Source organism: Panthera tigris, chromosome B4 (genome assembly GCF_018350195.1).
Source record: "Panthera tigris isolate Pti1 chromosome B4, P.tigris_Pti1_mat1.1, whole genome shotgun sequence".
Taxonomy (NCBI): domain Eukaryota; kingdom Metazoa; phylum Chordata; class Mammalia; order Carnivora; family Felidae; genus Panthera; species Panthera tigris.
The window spans coordinates 106974579-106990851 of NC_056666.1; the positions used below are offsets into that span (position 1 = coordinate 106974579).

Below are 16273 nucleotides of genomic sequence, written 5' to 3' on the forward strand. Positions count from 1 at the left end.
AGAGCATGCAATAAAGATGAGACAGTAAGAACGTGAGCATTAAGAAGTTAGGATCTGGTTCTGTTTGGTTAACAACTTGTCTTGCACATTGTAGAAACTCAGTAAATATTTGTTGAATAAATACATTCATAAGCAGGTAAAATACAGACAATTGTTCCCTGAAGATTTGTTCAGTTTTTTTTTTTATATACAAAAGGAGGCAAGTAATTATTCTTTTCTATACCAAAATAAGTTAGCAATCATTGCTGTAGGGCAACATATCCTATTCAATGTATGGGAAGCATTTTTAGAATTATGTTTATGACACACTTCAGAATACATGTAAATGAAGAGTTGAAATATGTTTCAGCTTGTTCTAGTATAAGGGATGTATTAAGATGGATTTGGAAATATATACATGTAACCATTTTATTATACTGTGAAATTATTGCTCATTCTTACGGAAAAATAAAATTTGTGGACAGGACCGTTTTGCAATTTTTAGCCATAAATGACAGAATTTTTATATACCCCAGGCACTAATATTACTTATAAATTTATACCATACACCACTTTAAGTTAAACTTTTTTTTTCGTTTTATTAAAGGGAGTGATCAGAGTCAAAACCATATGCTGTGGCTTTTGCCCTATGGAACTCTCAAATGTACTGCAAGAATAATTATTCCTACTTAATGGAGTTACCAAAGAGAATGTGGTGCTGGATGGTAAGACACATGTAATCTAATGAAAACCCTCTGTAAGTCCTCTAAAGGCTTGTGTTAAGGGTTTTGAGTTTTGTGGGATTTCTCTTATTAAAAGACTGAATAGCAGTTGAAATCTCTAAGAGAATAAATGGTTGCTAAGGATTGAAAATCTTTCCTTCTCAGGGGAGTCCAACATGAGTGTATAATGAAGAGTTTCCTTTGGGAAATCAGTGTCTTCATGAGAGGGAAGGAGGGAGAGAGACATCAAGGGAGGCGGGGAGAGGGAGATTTTGATTATATTTCTCAAAACGATATCATGTTGAAGTTTTCTTTATTTGGAAACTAAAACATAAATGTAGATCTTCAAATCATTTTCTTTTCATTAGCCTCCTAGGTGTCTTTCTACTCACAGTCTCTTTTCTATCTAGCCCATTTAGCCCCATCCTTCAAAGCTTTGTCTGTTGTTTGTTTTGTTTTCAAAAGCACAGATCTGGACAGGCCTGTCCCCAGCCTCAAAATATTTGACCCCCTTAGCATGGTAGAAACATTCTTTTTAAATCTGCTCCCTACCCTTTTTGCCAACTATGCTGCCACCACTCATGCACGAACCACACATATCTCCCTCTGCCTGTAAATGTCATGCTCTTTAATGCTTTTCTTTTCTTCCTTTGTAGCTAGGTAATGTGAAGATATCCTTCAAATGGCAAATCTTTACAAATTTTCCTTAAAAATTCTTTGAATTCACTTCCCTATGTTGTTAAAAGAATTCCTACATACCTATATGAAACAATTCACCACACTCAACTAAAATCATGTGTTTGGGTATTTATTTTCTCATTAACTGTCACATCTGTGAAAGAAAGGGTGTGCATTATTAACCTTTGTATTCCTACTGCCAATGCCTGGTACATAAGTGTTTTAAAATTCAAAGGTGAGCCACCTATTAGAATGGCTAAAATTAAAAAGACTAACCAACTCAATCAGTCAAGGAAAGATTGCAAAAGAGCTAGAACTCCCATACAGTGCTGATGGGAAAGGAAAATAGTACAAAAACTTTGGAAAATAGTTTGGCAACTTTTTAAATAGGTAAACATATGCTTATAAATAACCTGGCCATTCCCTTCCTAGACAGTTACTCAAGCGTATGTCCATACAAAAACTTGTACGTGAATGTTCATAGTATCTTTATTTTAAGAACCTCAAACAGCAAACAACCCCAATGTCTATCAACAGGTAAATGGGTAAACAAACAGTGGTATACCCACATGATGGAATATTGACTTACAGCAGTACAAAAGCATGAACTATGGAGAAATACAATAATTACAATGAATCTCAAAATAATTATGTTAACTGAAAGCAGCCAGACAAGACCTAGTACATGCTTTCTGGATCAATTTTAATTTGATACTATGATACACTTAAAACCTCCTAAAATGCAGGGGTGCCTGGATGGCTCAGTCGGTTAAAGCATCCAACTCTTGATTTCAGCTCTGGTAATGATCTCACGGTTCCTGGGTTTGAGCCCTACATAGGGCTCTCTGCTGTCAGAGCAGGGCCCACTTCGGACCCTCAGTCTCCCTGTCTCTATTGCCCTCCCCTGCTCATGCTATTTCTCTCCCTCTGTCAAAAATAAATAAGCATTAAAAAAAAAAAACTCTTAAAATGCAAACTTCTATGGTGACAGAAAGTAGCCTCATGTGTGGTTGCTGGGTTGGGGTGAGGTGAGTAATGGAGAGTTCAGGAAAGGATGTAGAAAAGGATTGTGGAGATTTGAGGAAAGTCTCAGGATCTTAGGTATATTCATAATCTTAACTTTGGTGATGATTTCATGTGGGTAAATATATGTAAAAACTTAACAAATTGTATGTCTTCAATATGTACAGTTTGTTCTGGGTTAGTTATACCTCAAAAAAGGTTTTTTAAAAAAGAAACAAACTCAGAGGACCTCTGAGTCAGCTAAGCATCTGACTCTTGATTTCAGCTCTGGTCATGAGGCCCACATTGGGTTCTCAGCTGACAGCTCAGAGCTGGCTTGGGGTTCTCTCTCTCCCTCTCTCTCTGCCTCTCCTCTGCTCTCTCTCACATGTGTGCACATGTGCTCTCTCTCAAAAAGAAATAAATAAACAATTTAAAAAGAAACAAAATTAGAAGATGCAATCATGAAGAAAAGACATTTTGCAAGTAATTTACAAAGTAGATGCTTTGGGTTTTTTCAAGTGGAACTGAGTATTTATAATTATTGACATGATTTGACAACATACACTCTCCTTTTTCAATAACTCACAGAATGAGACAAACACTATACTCCCTTAAAAATATATATTCTTCTTTGTTAATCAAACATATGATTACTTAATATCTATAGTTACCGTGGTGTAATGGGTAGAAAAATTGAATTGAGAATAAGCCTCATAATTCTACCACAGTAACTATGTAGCCTGTGAGTAGGTAACTTAACCTCGTTGGGCATTAGCACCTCATTTTGTAAAATAAGGTTGTTGCTATGGAGTGAATATGGGTCAATAAATATTGAGGTAATTTTTCACAAAAGCACTTGGGAAAGATGTTAATGATGGAAGTGTTAAAAGATAAACTGAAGTACATTGAAATTTTCAAAAGTTTCTTTGAACAAACATCGATTTAAATCAGGCAGCACGAAACCCAAGGTAGGTGAGGGCATACTATTGTGGCCATACTGGGGGTGGGCAGTACGGCTTTTGTAGAAAAGTTTTGTCTTGCAACCCTGGGAGCTTCCTGGGTGAAATCTGAAATTGGCCCTCATACCGCAAGGGCAAGGAGAGACTGAAGAAGGAGGCAGACCACCCCCAAATTGGTGGGCAGCAAGGGTTAATAAGCAAGAGAACTTATATATGAGGCTGATCTCCACACCTGCCTGCCAGAATCTTAAAAGTTTACATAGAGGCCCAAACTGGGTTTAGTCATGTATATGGCCTAGGTAATCTCAACAATACATTACTCTCTCAAGGTTGCATATTTTAAAAAAAATTAAAAAAAAATTTTTTTTTGAGAGGGGACGGGTAGAGAGAGAGAGAGAGAGAGAGAGGAGGAGAGAGAGAGAATCCTAAGCAGGCTCTACACCATCAGCACAGTGCCTGATGAGGGGCTCGAATCCACGAACCGTGAGATCATGGCCTGAGAGGAAATCAAGAGTTGAACACCTAACCTACTGAGCCACCCAGGTACCCATCAGATTTGCATATTTAAAAACATCTTCCACTGTGGGAATGGGGGGCAGAATATACCTTGCAAGGACAGGGTAAGGGGCGAGGAGCCTCTTATTGCACAGGTCTGGCTCTCAGTCTCCTCCAAACAGATGCAGATACAAAGTGACTTGAAGTGATTTGGCTATTGTTTAAGTCATTGCCTTATTTGGGAAAGCCTAATTGGCTGTTTGTGATTGGTTACTCTTAAATTTTGTTTTCTGCAATGAAAGTGCATTTACAGGAATTGGTTCTGGCTTAGGTTTCACTTGGCTTCCGAAGCTTACCAACACATTAGAGCCACCTCAGTCTAATGCCCTCCTTATTTACTTACTTTAATAGTAGATAAGGCGCACCTGGGTGACTCAGACAGTTAAGCATCCAACTTTAGCTTAGGTCATGATCTTGCGGTCCGTAAGTTCCAGCCTGGTGTCAGGCTCTGTGATGACAGCTCAGAGCCTGGAGCCTGCTTCGGATTCTGTGTCTCCCTCTCTCTCTGCCCCTTCCCCGCTTGTACTGTGTCTCTCTTTTTCTCAAAAATAAATAAACATTAAAAAAAATTAAAAAAAAAACAACAGTAGACAGTGTGCATTTTAAACTCCAAAGCAGTTTAAAATCCAGAAGGGAAATGACATCATGCACAAATAATTTTAAAGAAGCGCTAGGTGCAAGTAGGGTATACTATAAGCAAGGCGCAAAGCCTCCCTTTCCAGGGAGAGTGGAAAGTTTGTGAACATTTCACTGGATCCAGCCCTTGAAGGATGCGTAAGTTTCCAATAAGGTGGAACTGTGGAAATGGTTTCCATGGAAAGGTGGAATTGTGGAAAGGTTTTCATGTGGAAATGGAAAGAAAGAAAATCTAAACAGAAGTGACTGGTACCAGTGCACAGAGTGGGTTCGATAAAGGGGACTTACTCATGTTTACTGGAGCAGGCTATTGTTAAAAGCAAATAGGAATATGGGGTGGTCTGGAAAAGGTGCCAATTACCAAGGCCCTTGAATGCCATCATTAAGAGGTTTAGATTTGTGTTAATAGAATCATGTTTCAGAAAGCAGGTTCATGAAATTCTGCACTTAAGCAAAGCCACAGAGTAAACATGAAAAATCTTTTACTCTACCTAGTCTGGAGAACACTGATATTCAAGAACAAGGTAAAGCACATAGTTGGGTCATCTGGTTTATGGGGAAGGTGATTAAACTCGGTTTACACATGTTGGTTCTGAGGTACTAGTAGAATGATTAGACACACATGACCATTGGGAAATTGATATTAAGAATTTTACTGTATGTATGTATGAATTTACGTGATGCTAAGAATTTTAGGCTAATCTAAGGCTAGAGAGGTCATTATGAATAAAAGATACACTATTTGTGAATGGTTTATAACATACAATTGTTTAAAAAAAGCCAACAATTTTATATATCCATTAGCTCATGTAAATTCTCACAAGTTCCTCACCGAGGCACGTTTCAGTCTCTTTAACTGGTTTTAACTCACATCCCTGACCTCTAAAGGTGAGGATGAGCCAAGGCTTGGTGGTCTTTGATCCTCTTTTCTTATTATACTCATGTCTTAGATGATCTTGCATCCAATCTTGCCTTGAAGCACAATCTTTATGTTGAAGATACCAACATAAATAGACTTGGCTGGACTTTCTCAGAACTTTGCATGTCTAATAGATATTTTGAACTTAACATAGGAAAAGGCAAATCTTGATTTTACTTTCCTCACCCACGTTTCCTTCTGTTCTTTCATATCTCAGAAAATGGCAACTCTTTCCATTCAGTTACTGAGGCTAAACAAAACAAAACAAAACAGAAGCTATTCTATACTTATTTGCCTCTCTCACACTTCCTCTCCAACCCATAAGTAAAGGCAGTAAGCTCTACCTTCAAAATATATCCAGAATTCATCTATTTCTCTCCACCTTCACTGCTACTACCCTGGTATAAGGCAACATTGTGGCTCATCCGAATTAATATGTTAGTCTCCTTTCACTCTTGACCCATTTCAGCCTATAATCCATAGAACAGTCAGAGTTGTTCCTTTAAAACATTTGTCAGATCAGGCTGCTCCTCTGCTAATAATCCTCAGAATAAAAAAGTTGAAATCTCTACCCAAATGCCTAATGACCTCTTTAACCCCATCTAATATCTCTGCCCTTTGTTCCAACCAGGGATACATTTCTTGCTATTTCTGGAACTCATTGAGTGGGCTTCAACCTTGGGGCATTTACACTTGCTGTTTCTTCAACCTGCAATGCTCTTCCCTCTTATATTCCCAAGGTTCACCCCTTCTCTATCTCTAGGTCTCTGCTCAGATGGTGCCTGATCAAAGAATCTTTGCTTAACCATCCTACATAGAAACAAATCAAATGAAACAACAACAAAAGCCTCTCAATTCTATCACTGACACACAGTAGGTGCTCAGAAATACCCGAACAGATACTCAGCATTTCAAAGCATAGTCTGTATGTTGAAAACGAGTACCATGTGCCCTAAATGAAGTTTCTAAGTTTTACATCCAGTAAATTATAGACATGGATTTTGAACTGATTCTTCCTGACTCCAAAACTTTAGTTATTTTATGGAAATTTAAGTCTTAATGGGTGACTTGAAAATCTTTGAAGAGAAATATTTGAAATGTAGGAAGAGATGGGATTATACAATGGTTAGACCATGTACATGGACCAGAGAGAGACACTAGGGTAGGGATTCTTAATTTTTTTCAGGTCATGGATTCCTTTGAAAATGGAAGGAAACCCTTTGGCCCTCACTCCCCCAAATACATGTAAGCATGTACCATAGTCTTGCATAATATAGCATGTAATTTATAGACTCTGTATCATGCTCTAACCGAAAGGGAAAGAAGATAGTAGAAGAGGGTGGTTTGCAGATATTTTGTGCAGATTATTCTTTTGGGAATTTTGAGAATAAATATAAAGGAATGGCTTTCTAAGTATAAAGACTATTCTGACTTCTCTGTTTATGCCTAAATTATTCAAACATTATGTTCCCATCGAGTCAAAATGGAAGGGAAAAAAGAGTTCATCTATTATCCTCATTTTACACACGAGACAGCAGGGGCCACATGGCCTCAGTTGCTTGCTCGTGTACTTCCAACTGGCTAGTTGCAGAGCAGAGATTAGATTTCATGTGTCCTGAGTCAAGGCCCCTGCTCCTTTTGCATACCATGCTGCCTTCTCTGAAGAACTGGGTTATCCTCCTGTGCTTCTTAGCTGTTCTCAAGGTGCTTTAGTATACAGTGTTGGTGTGTTTCTTCATCAAAATGTATATTGAATATAGATGGTGGACAATGCTTTACACTGGAATTATTCTTTTGCATTGCTGAAACATGCTGGAAAGTCATTTTGTAATTAGTTCATGAGTTTGAGAAATTTACTGGTTAGTTATAGCTGAGGAAAAAATAATTTGATGGTTAAGCGAGAGCTTAAGTATCTAGACAAGGCTTAAAAATACTAGCGCAAGAATTTCATTCCATTATCCAGCTCACTTCAATCTGCAGTTTGGTTTTCATTGTGCATATGGCTGAAATGGTGCAAGATTGTGACATTGTGGTCAATTGTGCAATTATGAGGAACGTTATACATTCCAGATCTTTGGAGAAACACTACAAAATGTCAGTGCATATTCACTCATTTGGAGAAGCTTAAATGTCTAAAATCTTCAAGATCTGATGGTACTACTGAGGCACAATTAAAAGAAATAATTAATTCATGTATTTATCTGTGTAACTACCCATCTATCCATTTATCCACTGATTTAAAACGGGTTTTGCAGGTAAAGTGGAAATCCTCAGACATTATTCATGAGGTCTCTTAGAGTGACTGACAAGACTTCCCAGAGTGCTAATGTACACTCTGCTCCAGCTTATCAGTTAACTAGTGAAATTTAACACGAATGGTGTCAGCTTTATATTTAGAGTGTAACTGTATAAACAGAGGAAGCCACTAGGAGAACCTTGTTTTAGCGTTTTCACCACATTTAAATTCTTAATTTGTCCCTTCAGTTTAGAAAAGACCATTGCAATGTGGTTCTGCTTCCAATTAATGAGCTTCGGGACAGATTAGGTTTGCCTCACTCAGTCTTTCCAAAATAGACTAACCTTGAATCACACAAACTAGAAGAAAAGGTAAATACTCTGTTCTGATTCAAATTAACTTCAACAGAGAAGACAAATCGAGGTTGTTTTATTATAGCCTCAGCTAAGAGTCCTAAAAGTTAAAGTTGATAAAACAGACATTTTTTTTGAAAGTTAAAAAAAGAGAAATATGAGTTTGGCATACTTGTTACTTTTATTAAACTTTTTTCCCACTTATCTAATGTTTTCTGTTTCTAGCCATTCAATAAAATAGTAGCGGAAACTAATAGCTTGTATCACTCTCATAAGGTTGAAAATACTTGGGTGATTTTGTTATTGAGTTAAATGAATCCCAAGGAGCCAGTTTAAAAAAGCCCCTAATATATTAAGTATCGTAAGCATATTATGAGATTATACAAGGAACATAATTGTATATATATTTGTAAGATCACTAAATATATCTACTCCTCTATAATCATTTTTTGGGGATTTCATAGAAATCAGGACATCTGACAATATCACAGTCTAGTTTCTCTTCCATGAAGGTAGTCACCTGTCTCCCCTTAAGCCCATCCCCACATTCACATCCCAAAATACGAACTACTTGTGAGGGAATCTAAAATGGCATCAATTTTTATCTTAATCCATTTTGGGCAATATTTTTCATGTGTTTCCACTTGAGTCTGATTCATTTATTCTTGAATTCTCTGACTTCAAAAATGTTTTGATCATGTTGACAAGCACATGCACATTCTAGTCTCTTCTGTATCTGTATCTGTATCACAATGTGGTCAAAGATAACATGAGATGTAATCCTTAAAGTATCTGGTGTAACCTTTGTTTGATTTCTCACAAATATTCTGTATTTTTCTCTCTGATAGGCCTAATTGTGTAGTGCTATATTATCTTCTCATATATAAGTAAGAATTTATGGGGAATCTTGTTAAATCAGACCATTTTAATGCATGGTGGGTCATATTATGTCCTCCATAACAATACACTACTAAATATAGAAATACCTTGATATCATTAGGACATAGGTAATCAATATTCACCTTCTCCAACAATAATAATAATAATAACAACAACAGGAGTCTAAATTTTCCAAAAGAACTGGAAGAAACATGTGTCCTATGTATTAACCAAATGTGATAAAAATATTTTCATTGATGAATTTGCAACAAAATAGAAATATTTTGCGTTTTCAATTATTTCTGACTGAAACACAGTCTTCTCTTTATAAAGTACTCAGTCACGCTGTAATTTCCTGCATATTTAAATGTTCATTTTGTTAGAATTAGCAAGTATTGTCATCCTTACTCCCAATGTGATGAGATGAAAACGTCTCCACTGTCTGAATCATTTATCCATTAGTGGCACTGAAATAAAACCATACCTCATAGAGAAAATTAAACTCATACCTGATTTATACAAGAGAGGAATGCAATATAGCGGTTGGTGTTTAATTGTTAAGCATTAGATTTTCTTTCAGTAGCAAATAAAGCAAAAAGGAAATTCACTGATTTTGGTCAAATTACTCATGTTGTTAAAAAACATTGTTTTTATTATTGTTTCACATAAGTTACTCAGCCTGGGTTAGGGCAGTCAACACAGTTGTAAATGAAAATATGTTTGAATTAAAACAATTAGGCTTGGTTTTCTTTGTCGTGCATCTCACAGCAGGTATTCAAGCACAGCCCAAACTTGGATGTGCTGACACCTGTAATCAACACAAAAGGTCTCTCTCAAACTAACAAATCATCCCTCCCAGTGGAAGTATAAACAAAACCCTAATTGGGGATTTTGCTAACTATTCTCCCCTGCTGTGAATACTAGTTAGTATCTAGAGTTTAAGCAGTAACCTCAGCTATAATTTATAATTGCCAAAAGATAAGAGCTAATTCTCTTGATTCAGTCAATATTACTGTGTGCTTAAATTGAGTCTACCATTCAACAATTCCCTAATTACCAGCTAGTATCAAGCATCTTGAGATGGCTTTTTAATTGCAAGGAGACAAGTAATTACAAACACATATAGTGCTGCTAAAGTGCGATAGTGTCCTAAGCACTTTTACATATGTTAGCTTATTTAATCTTCACAAACTACATTTGGGCTAGATACTAATATTAATTTACAGATAAAGAAATTGTGGCTATGTAGTGGTTTGTTCTAAGCATCACAGCTACTAAGCAGTGTAGGTAAGATTTGAATCCAGATTGTCTGTGTCCAGGGCTTGCGTCCTGCCTTTGTCACTAAAAATAAAGATGTAAATAAATAATAAGTAGCCACTATTCCATTTTAGACAATTGAAATGAACACATTTGCTGGCCAGATTCTTCACGCTAGCTTCCTGGATCTTATGCTTTCCCCCGGGAAGGGCTTCACGGATTCTGAGATCCATAGTTTGCCAGAAAGGAATATCTTTGATTAAAACAATTGATTTTAGGGAATAGACAAAATCTAAGTGCACAATGAATTAACACAAATAAGAAGCAAAGGTGGTACTAACTCAATAATCAACATATGCTTCATTTCATATCAGGGAACATTTCTTCCTACACCATACAAGAATGTGACTTTTTCCTCTATTTCTCTTTTTTTTTTAAAGATTTTTTATGTTTATTTATTTTTGAGATGGAAACAGCATGAATGGGGGAGGGGCAGGGAGAGAGAGACGAGACACAGAATCTGAAACAGGCTCCAGGCTCTGAGCTGTCAGCACAGAGCCTGACGCGGGGCTCGAACCCACCAACCATGAGATCATGACCTGAGATGAAGTCGGACGCTTAACCGACCAAGCCACCCAGGCGCCCTTTCCTCTATTTCTTAATGTGACTGTCAATATGCCTTAACAACTACATTCTTCTGTTCCCTAAAGTATTCTTGGGCTACAAACTAAGAACTTATGAAATTTTCATTAACTCTTTCAGGTATCATACTAGTGTCATCAATTTAAAATTTTTTTTTTTCAACGTTTTTTATTTATTTTTGGGACAGAGAGAGACAGAGCATGAACGGGGGAGGGGCAGAGAGAGAGGGAGACACAGAATCGGAAACAGGCTCCAGGCTCCGAGCCATCAGCCCAGAGCCTGACGCGGGGCTCGAACTCACAGACCGCGAGATCGTGACCTGGCTGAAGTCGGACGCTTAACCGACTGCGCCACCCAGGCGCCCCATCAATTTAAATAGTGATACAATTTTATCCGAAGCCTCATTTACTTTTTAAGGTCTTGCTACTCTGTGGCTATCAGTCAGCATCAGTATCACGTGGGGGCTTGTTGGAGATGCAGAATCTCAGGCTGCAAAACACAAACCTGAATCGGAATCTGCACTTTACCAGGATAACCCAGGTGATTCATCTGTAAATACGGTTTGAAAAGAAGTGGTTTAAGTCACTCTGTTTAAAGAGGGGAAAAAGCTGAGGTTTCAATTACCATTAGGTAAATTTATAAGAATTGGATATATTTCTCTTCTGCTTGTACAATAGAAAAAGAATAAATAAATCTTTGCAGAAAATATATATGACTTTGTAGGCTACTGGATTAATTAATGAGATTCCCATTTTATTTTTACTTATTATTAGTTATTAATTTTCAGGAATGCTAGTGGGAGTAAGATAGGTGTGGGGTGTTAATTATGAACATCTATGGTTATAGTTCATAATTATGAACTTCTCTGGTATGGTTCTGATTTCTTAAAACCCACTCCATCCCCATTTCCAGTCTTCGTGGTTCGGTGGGACTGAAATCTGAGGGTACGTCTTTGACCCTGGCTTAGCCAATAAGAGTATATAATGATTGGTCCAGGGGTAGCACGTGATCCCACATTGACCATTGGGAGTTTTACCTAGGGTTTATCCCACCTCTGAGTTTGGTACCTGAGAGGCTGATCCAGTTTGCTGAGATGGTGAGCACTAAGGACCAAGGAAGCCTGGAGTTTCCGTGGTTCATCATTGCCACTGTAAGGGTGGGGGACGCTGCCTGAAAATGAAACCTATAGAGAAAAAAACAAGAGTATTTTCTTGGTGATGTTTGGTCAGACACCTGAATCCAGTTACAGCTTTGAATCCGTCACACGGACTTTTCAGGTATGTGGGACATGTCCATTTTTTTTAATTGAGATATAGTTGATATATAACATTATATTGGTTTCAGGTGTGCAACATACATGAGTTGATATTTTTATATAGTGAAATGACCACTACAATAAGTCTACTTAACATCTGTCACCATACATAGTTATATATTTTTTCTTCTGGTGAGAACTTTTAAGATTTACTCTCCTAGCAACTTTCGAATATGTAATGCAATATTATTAATTACAGTCACCATGTTGTACCTTATGTTCCCATGACTTATTTATTTTATAACTGGAACCGTGTGCCTTTTTCCCCTTAACACCCGTCTCTCCTCAGCCACCAATCTGTTCTTTGTATCTATGAGCTTGGTTTTTTGTTTGTTTGTTTAGAGTTCACATATAAGTGAGATCATATGGTATTTGTCTTTCTCTGACTTATTTCACTTAGCATGGTGCCCTCAAGGTCTATCCATGTTGTCACAAATGGCAAGATCTCCTTCTCTTTTATGGCTGAATAATATTACTCTGTGTGTGTGTGCTTCATCCATTCATCTGCCGATGAACACTTAGGTTGTTTCCATATCTTGGCTAGTGTAAATAATGCCTTCGTGAACCTGAGTATTATGTATCTTTCTGTTAAGTGTTTTTGTTTTCTTCAGGTGAGTACTCAGAAATATAATTACTGGATAATATGACAAATCTATTTTAATTTTTTGAGGAACCTCAATACTGTTTTCTTTTGTGGCTGCACCAATTTGCATTTCCACCAATAGTGCACACATGTTTCCTTTTCTCTGCATCCTCGCCAATGCTTGTTAAATTCTTGTCTTTTTGAGAATAGCCATTAAGAAGTGTGCAGTGTGATCTCATTGTGGTTGATTTGCATTTCCCTAATGATTAGTGATGTTGAGCACCTTTTCACAAACCTGTGGACTGTTTGTCTTTGGAAAAATGGCTATTCAGATCCTCTGCCTATTTTAAATTGGACTGTGTTTGTTTTCTCTGTTGAGTTATAGGAATTCTTCATATATTTTAGATGTTACCCCTTATCATATGTATGATTTTTAAATATTTCCTCCCATTTGGTAGGTTGCCTTTTCCCTTTGTTGATGGTTTCCCTTGTTATAGATTCTCACTTAAAAAAAAGTTTAAAAAAGCTTATCTATGTATTTTGAGAGAGAGACACACAGAGAGAGAGAGAGAGAGAGAGAGAGAGAGAGGCAGAGGGAGAGAGAGAGAATGCACATGCGTGAGTGGGGTAGGGGCAGAGAGAGAATCCTGATGTAGGACTGGATCGCAGGAACTGGGAGATCAAGACCTGAGCCAAAATCAAAAGTCTGATACTCAACCGACTGAGCCACCCAGGTGCCCCTGTGGATTCTCATTTTAAAATGTAGCTATTTTCTAGTTTCTAAAAAAAATGTTTTCCATTTTAAAATCTATTTAATTGACAATGTGTTTGTATTTAGCTCATTCCAAAAAGATTTAAAGGTGATTTACTAAGACACAAGCATAGAGTGTGTGAGCTTTTATGAAGGCATGCTGCCTGTATTTGCTATGTTGCCTCTCTTTAGCTGTGTGAACTTGATCTAATGACCTCTCTTTCCTGTATCAGTTTTCTTATTTGTGCCATGTGGATACTACTGTCATTCTATATACCTCTTAGGGTAATTAAGAGGTAATCATTGATCCATATTTTAACTACTTAGTATAGTCCTAACATATGATAAGTGCAATGAGCTTTAGGTACCAGTAGGATACAAGAGTAGAGCTATATGAAATTAATTCAAAATAAGCAAGGAAAATGGGAGAAAGTAAAATAAGGATTGGAGATTCCTTAAAAAAAACAAAACAAAAAAACCCCCCAAAAACCCAAGAAAACCCCTATGACCCAGCAATAGCACTACTAGGAATTTATCCAAGGATACAGGAGTGCAGATTCATGTACCCCAATGTTTATAGAAGTGCTATCAACAGTAGCAAAATTTTTAAAAGAGCCCAAATATTCATCAACTGATAAATGGCCAAAGAATATATATATAAATATATGTGTGTATATATATATATATATATGCACACACATACACACACACACATATGTATATGTATGATGGAATACTACTCAGCAATTAAAAAGAATAAAATGTCGCCACATTTTCAACAACGTGGATAGAACTGGAGAGTATTATGCTAAGTGAAATAAGTCAGTCAGAAAAAGACACATATCATATGTTTTAACTCATGTGGAATTGGAGAAACTTAACAGAAGATCAAAGGGGAAGGGAAGGAAAAATAAGTTACAAACAGAGAGGGAGGCAAACCATAAGAGACTCTTAAATATAGAGAACAAACTGAGGGTTGATGGGCATGGGGAGCTGGGGCAGGGCAGAGAAAATGGGAGATGGGCATTGAGGAGGGCACTTGTTGGGATGAGCACTGGGTGTTTTATGTAAGTGATGAATCAAAGGAATCTACTCCCGAAGCCAAGACTACACTGTATACACTCTGTTAGCTAACTTGACAAAAAACAAAACAAAACAAACAAAAAAAGGACATTTTCGTTCTCCGACCTTCCCTTCCCTATACCAGTTTCCCCCATGGTGCCCTTCCATACAGCATCACCTATGCCCAACCGGTTTATATCACCCTGTTAATCCCCTTCATGGCATTTATCAGAATTGAAAATCATCTAATTTACTTCCAGAGTATAAGCTCCATAAGGAAGGCCCTTCAGTATTTTTGTTCAGCCTATATTTCTGGTATCTAGAACAGGGCTTGCCATAAAGGAGAAGCTCAATAAATATTTAAATAAATACATGTATGTTCACATACCAGATGTAAATTAAAACCATAAAATACATGCCACAAAATCCTGCACCTACCAGAAGCAAGCCCAACTATTTGCTCTCAGTTTCTTACTTGTTAAACTAGAGACCATCAGTTACTTGATTCATAACCCAAAATGAAAATTAAATTGTTTCACATTTATATTATATTTATATTATAATAAATATTCTCACAAGCAAGAAATAAAATTGCCAGATAATATTTAAACAAAAAATTATGTGTAAAAATAATTTACCTAATATATGCCTTTTTCTAAACGTGTAGTCTGTTTCCAATTTTTACAAGTACCAGACTTATAACTGAGGTATTTTCATGTTTAACTTTTTAACGTGTTCACTATAATTTATTTTGGATAGATCACCAAATTGAAATTGAGGTTGGAGGGTTTAAGAATTTTAAGGTGTCTAATAAAAATTGTATACTTTAAAATATTGCAAAGAGCCCACTGGACACAGAAATATTTTCTCCAATCAACTCATCAGTACATTTTGGCTTTTAGATAATTAGATATGAATATACTTGTTAACTCTGAAAATGGTTTTCATTTGTAATCTTTGTAATTAGAGAAATTGTGTTTCTGTTGTCTATACTATCACTAGGAAAACTATTCATGACAGATATCTTGCCATGGCAATCCAATAATTAATTTTCTACATGAAGTAAATAGTATTTTCCTTTAATACACACTATAATAACATTTAATGAATACCCTATTTTTCCTAGACTAGGAATATGTAACCTTTTAAATTTTTGACTGTATTAGAAAACGTTTAGAAACACGAAACAAATTGCAAAATTTTAGTAGCATAGCATAATACAAATTTACATTTCACTCACCTAACATTCCAATGTAGGTATTTTTTTTAATGTTTATTTATTTTTGAGAAAGAGAGAGCAAGTAGGGAAGGGGCAGAGAGAGAGGGAGACAATCCAAAATGGGTTCCAGGCTCTGAGCTGTCACCACAGAGCCCAGCGAGGGGCTCAAACTCAGGGACCATGAGATCGTGACCTGAGCCTAAATCAGATGCTTAACCAACTGAGCCACCCAGGTGCCCCACCAATGTAGGTATTTCTGATTGGGACTGAGGAGGACCTTTGTTCCATTAACTACACTCAAGGACCCAGGTTGATGGAGGTTCTCCCATCTCTGAAAATTGCTTCCCACAGTCACCCTGAATATCAACATCCAAGTGGTGAGTTGGTGAAAGAGAGGGTAGAGAAAACATGCCCTTTTTGGTCTTGTCCCCAAAGTGACAAATCCCTTTACCACCATTCTACTTGCAAAAACTAGTCATATGGCTTTACCTAAGCTTGTTTGTATAACCTTGGGAACATTACC

The 16273-nt window shown here is 36.9% G+C and overlaps 1 long non-coding RNA gene across 2 annotated transcripts in view; it reads left to right on the forward strand.

Moving 5' to 3' along the window:
- LOC122240128 overlaps positions 1–16273 on the forward strand; it is a 249890-nt gene that overhangs the window by 68687 nt on the left and 164930 nt on the right. For both annotated transcript variants that reach the window (XR_006219468.1, XR_006219469.1), the window contains exon 5: positions 587–704. This is a non-coding gene — a long non-coding RNA (uncharacterized LOC122240128). The remainder of the gene's footprint in view (positions 1–586; positions 705–16273) is intronic.